We start from the raw sequence: 9318 nt of genomic DNA, 5'->3' as shown, positions 1-9318 counted from the left end.
TCTTCCTTTTACAGGAATACTAACCCCACTGGGTGAGGCCCCTAGGACCTCATCTAAACTTCACAGTCTCTAGAAGGGTCCTGTCTCACACAGCCACTTTGGGAGGTTGTGAGTTCATTGCACTGATGGGGGGTGTCATTCTGGTGCATCATGGTAATTCCTCCAGATCTTTTTTGAGAAGGGAGATGACATTGGGAGCTTAAGAAGAAGCAGAAAGGCCAAGAAGAACCAACAGTGCAGGTACCGCCAGGATGGGAGAGGATGAGCAGTCCGGGCACCCACTGTCTCTGACTCCCCTCCTCAGCCCCAGTGCCCTGAGAGGTGATAGGATGGGGACAGGACTGGCTTGTGATACACCTTGAAAGGCAGTCACCCTACGGGCCAGCTTGGCTCAGAAGGTGCAGAGCCACTGTCTTCAAGGTCAAACTGACTTGGACAATCAGGCCATCCGCAGCGATTTGTGCCTGAGCCTCCCGGCAAGTGCGTAAGAACGGAGGACATGGCCTCACACTCTGGGACAAGGAAGAGCCTCGGGGCTGTTGGAGAATGATTTCCTGCCGCACAAAACAATGAGATCTTACAGCACATTAAATTTAGATAACAAAAATAGCTGGGCTCTCCATCACTCAGGGGCCTATGCCCAAAGGATCTAAGTGGAGACACTCACTCATCCATTCACAAGAACTGAGAAATCCAACATGAATGTCCATCAATAGATGACAAGGGGAGTGTGGTACATATACACCATGAAGTTTGATTCAGCCATGAAAAAGAAAGAAATCATGACATTTGCTTGAAAATGGACAAAAGTGGGTATTTTTCATGTTGAGTATCCCAGACTCAGAAAGACAAATATGTTTTCTCTTGTGTACAAAATCAAGATTTCAATTTACATATATATATATATACATACACACACATATGTGTATGTGCATGTGTGTGTGTGTGTGTGTGTGCGCGCACACGTGTATTCATATGTGTGCATCTTTGCAAGCAAGGGGAGGATGTAGGAGATAAAACTAAAAACAAGCAAGGCTTTGAGGGACAAAGCAGTAATTTTTTTAGTTTGTGTTTGTTTGTTTGTTTGTTTGTTTGTTGAAAAAGGGTTTCTCTGTGTGGCCCTGGCTGTCCTAGAACTTGCTCTGTAGACCAGGTTGGCCTTGAGCTCAGAGATCCACCTGGCTCTGCCTCCCGAGTGCTGGGATTAAAGCTGCGCCACCACATACAGCAATGGAGGAGATACCGAGGCAGGTTGTGGAGAGGGACATAAAGGAGGGCAATCTGGAATAAAAGTGGTTCCTGGGGGAAGGAGGAGGTCAGCAGGAGAGGAGCAGGGGCTGGCTGAGGAGGACGACAACAACAAAGTACACGGGGCTGGAGAGAGGTCCCAGCCCTAGAACCCACTTCAGGTGACCCACACCTACCTGAAATTCCAGCTCCAACAGCCTGTTCTGACCTGAGCAGGCACTTACCCTCAGCACAACACACAGACATACATGCACACACACGAACAGAAGCAAATCTGCTTTAAAGTATGTACAAAAATGTCATTGTGAAACCCATTATTCTATAGCAGTAGTTTTTAAAAACACTGATAAGAATCTGCACCGGGATATAGTGCAGAGAAGAGCACAGGCTAGCGTAGGTGAAGCCCTGGGTTCCATCCTTGCAATAAGTAAGTATGGTGGGCGTGAGCTGCATTGCTGGACAGTTCCCAGCCAGCGTTCTGATGCCACATGCTGTGGGCTGAGGAGGAATCCATACCACACAGGACAGAATGGAAGGAAGGCGTGACTATGAGTGCCACCCAGCTCCCGATGAAACGTCCATCACACTCCACGTACTTGCCGAGCTAGAGCCTGTGTTCATGAGCAGTGTGTGTGTGTGTGTATTCTGCACATGAGAGAAAATATACTTGTCTTTCTGAATCTGGGGCACTCAAACATTAAAAAAAATAAATCCGGTTTCATCCATTTTCCTGCAAATGTCACTCGTGATTTCCTTCTTTTTGTGGCTGAATAAAATTTCATTGTATATACATACCACATTTTCCCTGTGATACGTCAACACACACAAAAGGCTTTTTTTTCCCCCCCAAGACAGACATGCCCAGGAAGACCTCAGCCCACAACTCCCAGCTTTGGAAATTGCCCAGTGAACAGAGCGACAGAAAATGCCTCTCCTGGTCTTCAGCCTTTCCTAGGACAGAGAGTTCTTTTAGCAACAGAAGGAATATTCCCTCCAAAGAGCGGACAACCCTGAGAATTAAAGCAAGCTGGCCTCGCTAAACTTTCACCCTGCAGGCCTCTTTTCCTCTCACTTCTCCACAAATGAAGATCCCATTACAGACCTGTCACAGCTTGCAAGCAGCCATTTGGATGCAACTGTAAAGAGAATTGGAAGGTGGGGGGAGGACCATGAATCTAGGAATGAAAGAATAAGCACCCAATTAGGAAAGCCTCCCTGACCGTGTAACCAAGGCATTGTCCTGTGACACCCACCCGCAGCCCCCACTGCAGCCCTCCAGGACCCACTGAGAGGCTGAGGCAGAACCCCATCAGACCAACTAATATCAGAAGATTCCCATCACTCCCCACTGCTTTCTTCCCATTCCGTGACCAACTCACCCTTTGTCTGCACCTCTGCCGCTCACACACGGCTGCTCCATAATCCAAATACACTAACCCAGAGGGCTTTGCTCCTTCCGTGTGTGCTCAGCCTCACCTGTCAGATTCCGCACGGGGACCTGTGGCCTACCGACCCTCTGCCCTTCGGAGCCCTCCCTTCCTACCATGTGGCTACTGCAGGGTTGTGCAAGCAGCATCCGCTTCCTAAGGTGTTCCCGGGTTCCTGCCCACATCCGCCTGCTGCTTTGACCCTCCAGTGACCTTGAGGGTACATGATATTCCAAAGACGGAGCAGCGGAGGCCCTAGGACTCTGCACAGCTCGCTCGAGTCTGTGTAGCCCACGGGCGCCAAAACAAGGTCATGAACTTGGGTCCTCTGACTCTAGGATGACTCTCATCTATACCGTACTCTCCAAGTCTCCCCAGGGGTGTACTAATGCTGGACAAATGCCCAGTATCCTATCATGTGACTAAAGGTGTCACGGTCTAGTCTTGGTAAAAACTGCACATCGTATTACTTTTTTGTTGTGTTACCTGTCCATATGCTCTGTCCACACACCTCTCTCCAGGCCATGGCCAGCTCTCCCTCTTCTCGCAGCTAGCCTTCTGCCCCTGACCTTATGGACCCTTTCTGTGCAAAGGGCAACAGTGGTGTCTCCTCTCACCAAACAGGGGAGAGCCAGGACTCCAGCAGGGATTAAAAGCCTGTAGGTCCCTGGGAGCACCTGTTACCAGTCCCCAGAGAAAGGACCAGCCCCCCACCACCACCTTCAGGTTGGCGAGCTGTTCCCACCACCTCCTATCCTCCCACACACAATCTGGGCGCCGGCATGTGGGCCTGGGGTTTACTTGTCGAAAACCCCAGGGGCTGGGAGTGGGGCTGGTGAGCTATCAAAGCTGGAGTCAAAGACTAGACCTTTCACTACCCCTAGCTGGCGGGGTAGTGACCATCCCCTGATTGGGCTCCGGGACACATGTGGCGTGTATGGGTCTTCCATTGGCTCCGCCCAGTCTCAGTAGAGGTCACTTCCACCTTTGTCCAGTTTCCGCCCTAGTCCTATGAAAACCCTGGACAAAATCAGTCAACAGCTCTTCCTTCCCTGGGAACCTCTCCCAGCCCTCCAATCTTCCATCAAGGCCTCACTTTTCCATAACAATTGTTTGAGTTGAAACAATTAATGGGTTTAAACAACTCAATTCTATGAGATACAAATCATCCCTCCATAAAGTTACAACTGTGTAGAAGCTGCTTACACATAGTAGGTCCTCAACAGATAGAGGTGGCTATCAGCACCTCCCACAGGGTTATTGACAGGTTTGTGAAGCGGCAGTCCGGTAAATTAAAACTCTTTGCTGTACAAATGTTTTTAAAAATCATGTAAGACTAGAAAAAAATTAATCCCCTGGAAATACCATTTCATAACCCTGTGGAGAAATATGTATTTCTTGTATAATAAAAGGAGAACGAGAAAAATTCAATTCCATTAAAATATCACTGTAGAAAAAAAGATCCTATTGTTGTGGAGGTGGTTTTAATTTTCTTCCTTTCACATATTCTCAATTTCGTAGCGTCGAATCCACGCTGCTTGGATAACAAAGTGGAGGGCTGTTTTCATAAATGCCTTACTCTGTACTCAACCTTGGGCTAGGCACTATGCAGAAGAGGCTCTACCCCCCGCCCCCGGGCTCTTTCCACATGGAATGAGGCATGATGGGTAAAGGACCGCTCTGGAAACATGAGGAACAATCAGAGAGCAAATTCGTTGTCCCACCAGGTTAGAAGATCCAAGGAGAAGGAGCCTGCTGGCTGGAGGCCTGGTGAGGGAGAGATAGGTGTGCCCCTCACAAGAATGAGCCGAACCCCATCTGCGCCGGTCCCTCCTAGGGAAGTTGTTTTTCGGGGCATGGACCCCAAAAGCAAGCTATCCTAATTGAAGTCTTTGGATGGAAATCACAAACATCCTTGGTCCTGCTCTGGCTGGAGGCCTGGAAAGCCAGAAGGGCACATCCTTGGGCTTGTTAATCTCTTCTCTCTTTCTGTGATGGAAAAATGACACCTACACACACACACACACACACACACACACACACTGCCCCGTCTGGAAGCAATACACGAGGAAGTGACCCAAGCAGGGAACAGACACTCGGAAGTGACCCACTCACCCTCCTCTTCATGCCTCACCCTGTCTCTCCCATAAATCCTAATTAAAAAATATTTTTCAGACGCTCGACTGTCAGGTGTTATCCCGCGTGCAGAGGCCTCCTCCTATGGTACCGTCTCCTTTCTTAAGCTCCTGCCCATGAATCTATAATAAAACTCCTTTCCAAACTCAGCATTTGTCCGTGAATTTCATGCTTCAAATCTGAGAGAACCCTAAGGCCACCAACTCGGCGAGCATCTAGTACCCTAACTCCCGAGTTAAAGCACCCCCTAAGCCGAGAAGGGAAGCTTCTGTGTTACTCAAAGGCTTTTCCTTACTCACGGGGTGACCTGGACCCTGCTGAGTGCCAGGCTGGGCAGGATTTGCACAGCCGTATCCGACTGAACATAGCACTGCGTAGCCATTCCATCAGGCGCCAGCGCCTGGGGAGAGTAGGAGGAAGGCGGGGACTCCCTGCCACACAGACCCTGGTCCATTCCTGACCCCCTTCGTGCTCTGCCGGGAATCCCTCCCTTCCCTGGAAGCCATCTTCACAACTTCTAGGCTCCTGCCAGGCTCTGCCCGCTCCTTGACTTTGGCCAACCCCTCAGATGGGCAAGGGGGCCACACCTACCTCAGAAAGGCCCTGTGCTTAAGCACTCTAGCTGCAGCCTGCATCTGAATCTATCGCGAACCACTCTAGGGACCCGGAGTTAGGAGGCATCGCAGGCCAGAAAAGAGGAAGAGCCTAGCTCATATCCCCGGGCCGGCACTGCCACCTGCTGACAGTAAAGGGACTTTACCAGAAGGCTCTTTCCCAGCTGGCCCAGGAGAGAAATATACCTCTAATCCCAGGAAATAAGACATAGGCAGAGGGCGAAGAGATGGGTGTGTGATCAATGGAATTCCAGCCGCTGCTGGCATTCTAGAGCTATAAACCCTGGTTCAGACCCCTGTTTTTAGACACATCAGCTGCATAACTGCTTAACTCCCCCAGCTGCCAACCACAGGTCCAGGAAACTCCTGGTTTTGTTTCTGTTGTAACACAACAGTCAACAACAAAAAAAAAAGCAATTTAGGGAGGAAAAACTTTGTTTGGCTTAAGATTGCAGGTTACATTATTTTGGGGGACATCGGGGCAGCAGCTCTGAGCATCCCCAGGCAAGAGCAGATGATAACAAACACACAAGAGCCGTGCTTGGTTGCTCTTGGCTAGCTTTCTTCCCTCTGACACTGCTCGTGGCCCACAGCTTAGGGAATGGTGCCACCCACGATGGGCTGTGTCTTCCAGTATTATCAGTAAATAACAGACAACAGCCCCCCCCCCCGAGACACGCCCACAGGCCAACATTCTAGAGATCGCTCATTAAGACTCTCTTCCCAGGTGATCCCACTTGGTGTCAAGCTGACAATTAAATACTTAACCAGCGTGATCCATCCTTTGTCAACCTGACACACAAACATGTCCCTTGTCTCCCAAAGTAGCATGTTAAGATCATAAAAGAAAATACAATCCAACTCCAAAAAGCCCCCCAACAGTTTTTAAAACGTCCAGTACTCCAAACATCCAAGGTCTGTTTGAATCTCCAAAGTTTTGGTTATGGGCTCGTATGAAATGAAAGACAAGGGGCTGGAGAGGTGCTAAGAGCATGTTAAGGATTAAGAGTGTTTACTGCTTTTGTAGAACACCCTAGTTCAGATCCCAGCATCCACACCTGGCTCCTCAACAATCACCTGTAACTCCATCGCCAAGGAATCTGGCGCCCCCTTCTGGCCTCAAAGGGGCCCTTCTGGATACAAAGGGGATACAGGTTTGCATCCAATGTACACAGAACCACCCATAAATACAAGAGTATTTACACAATTTAAAAAAATAAAAAAATTTTAAAAATAAAAAAACAAGTAATACTGCCTCATTGGTTGGTGATAATAAATATTAAATACCTGACTAAGCTGAGAGACCAGTGAAAGTGTCTCTCTCTTCACAGCCACTGGAACTTGATGAAACTTCATGTTCTGTATACACTCTGGCTATATTATCACCTCTGAGTGCTTATGACCAAAGCTTAGTTTCTCTGAATATGCCCTCTGGGGTGACAGCCTGGGTGTCTACACTGTGGCAAATACCCCTTCCCTTGTAAATTCCTTGTGTCCTTCAAGTTCAAGAGTTCCCACAACAGGACCAAGGTACCAACCAGGCTGCAAGTCCTGGCCCAGACTTTCCCAGAACCGCATTTTCTTGGCACCTTCAAGTCTCCTTTTTTTCTATCCAAGGAAGGGGCTAAGAGTCCTGTCTTAGAGACTGTCTCTGACATGAACTGATTGGCCTGCTCTTTAATTACCTCCCTCTGAGGGGGAAGCAACATTACCAGGCCACAGAAGAAGATACTGCAGCCACTCCTGATGAGACCTAATTGACTAGGATCAGAAGAAAGGAAAAGAAGTCCTCCCTTATCAGTGAACTTGGGGAGGGGCATGCATGCAGAGGGTGGAGGAAGGGAGGGATTGGGACAGGAGTAGGGAGGGAACTACAGGGGGGATACAAAGTGAATAAAGTGTAATTAATAAAGAATAAAAAAAATAAAAAAGGGGGAAAAAAAGAGTCCTGTCTTGTAAGCCTCGTGGTGCTGTGCATTGGAGAGATGATGCCGCTGTGAGCTGAGAAGCTGGCTGACAGGCTGAATAAGCTACCTGATCCTCACGAACTGGCTCCTCCAGAACAAGAGGCCTGGGAGACATGACGTCCCTGGAATCAGGTGGAGTGGAAGAAGAAAAGGAGGAGGAAGGAGAGAAAGAAAAAAGAAAGCAAGAAAGAAAGACCTTGGGCACTGGACATGTCTGTGTGGGATTTCCCAGAGTTTAACTGGGGGGCACGGGACCCACCCTGATAGAGGGCAGCAGGATTCCCAGCACTGATAGGCCAAAGTAAACAAAGAGGGGGGAAAGGAGGAAACCAGCTGAGCAGTGCCTTGGCCTCCTTCTGCCTCCGTATCTGCCCAGATGTGGCCGAGCGGCGCCACACTCCAGCCACCACACTCCAGCCACCACAGCCACAAGCAGCTCCTGCTACCTCCCCTGCCCACCGTGATGGAGTTAACCCTAAACCTGTAGGCCAGAGTAAGGCCTTCCTCCCTTAAGCTGCTCCCGCACTGGGGCTTCCCACGCATTTGGGGGACCTTGTATATTTTTGGTAAAATCTATTTAACATCCCACACAACTGGTGTTCAATGGGCCACACAAAAGAAATGAGAAAAGCTGGCTGTCCAGGCAGGTAGATGTGACAGTCAGGAAGAAGGGCCTTCACACACCCTCAGCTCCACCCTTGTCCAGTGTCTGCATGGCATAGGAAGTGCAGCTAAGGTAAACGGGCAGAGTCCCCTCCCATCAAGAAAGTTTAGAATTCTCAGACGTGAATAAAATGAAGACACAACATACTAAAATCTATGGGGCACCATGAAGATAATCCTAAGCTTAAGGAAGTTTAGACGGGAGTTTCCAGGGCCCAATTAGGATGGTGAGTTGGGGGGCGTGGATCCTGAGCATGGGTACCTGGAGGCCCTCAGCTATAGCCATGAGTGAAGGGGGATGGCCTTGGGCATCTTTGGGGAGAGGGGTGGCTGGCTGGAATGCCAGCTCCAGGCAGGCAATCTGACCCGTATCTTCCCCTAACTCGAAGAGCATCGGGTCTTGTCCTCACCATGAGGCCACAGCAGGTGCGGGTCTTCAGGAAGGTGTTCATTCCTCCAGATGACAGCAGTGGCACGCGCTGCCAGTTCCAGACCAAGTTCCCCACAGAGAACAGGATTGATAGGCAGCAGTTTAAAGACAGTTCAGACTCTGAATAACCTTTACGCGGAAGCAGAGAAGCTGGGGCCCAGTCTTATCTGTTTGGCTTGTTTGGCTTGTTTAACAGCGTATACCACCTTCTTGTGCATGGAAACTCATCATGAAAGGGTCCAGAAGAAACTCTCCAAAGACATTCAAGAACAGAATTGAGAAGACAGATGCTCCCGGGGGCCTCCTCCTAACCGGCCCCATGGAGGGAGGACTCTGGGTAATTGAAATCACCATCTAGGAAGACTGAGGTGTGAGCAGTGGAGGATAAACGATAAAGCTAAAGATCCCACCTCCAACTGGGACCTTCGCCTGTCCGCTGGCCAATGGCAGAGCATCCGGCATTGTTCCCTTGTCTCTGCTGCCAGAGCCTCGGTGCCACACCTGGAGTGGCCACTTGTCACTCAGCATCCACTTTGTGGCTCCCAACTGTGTAGAACTCTGTAATCTTGAATCGTTTTCCAAGAAAATACAAGGAAGCATTTCACTTTTTAACATTCAGAGCCATTAAAAAACAAAAATAGGAAGTTGGTCAACCCAAGACAAAGTCTTTTTCTTACCTGATACCAGGATCACTGGATCTCTTCACCCCTGGGGCCAGTTTCCTGGGTGGCTTTATAGTTCGACAAGTTATGCCTTAGCTCAGTCATTCCCCAAAATTAGTGAGGGGCTTTGAGGGTGAGTTACACCTGTGGTTTGGCTAATGTACCACCTGG

The 9318-nt window shown here is 49.3% G+C and overlaps 1 pseudogene; it reads left to right on the top strand.

Annotated features, from left to right (window-relative positions):
- The first annotated feature begins 8466 nt into the window (after nt 1-8466).
- On the top strand, nt 8467-8873 carry LOC110551752 (golgin subfamily A member 7-like; annotated as a pseudogene).
- Nucleotides 8874-9318: the final 445 nt, after the last annotated feature.

This window comes from Meriones unguiculatus, chromosome 11 (assembly GCF_030254825.1).
Source record: "Meriones unguiculatus strain TT.TT164.6M chromosome 11, Bangor_MerUng_6.1, whole genome shotgun sequence".
Taxonomy (NCBI): domain Eukaryota; kingdom Metazoa; phylum Chordata; class Mammalia; order Rodentia; family Muridae; genus Meriones; species Meriones unguiculatus.
Note: the sequence above shows the minus strand (reverse complement) of the source record. Positions and strands in the feature narration are given on the sequence as shown.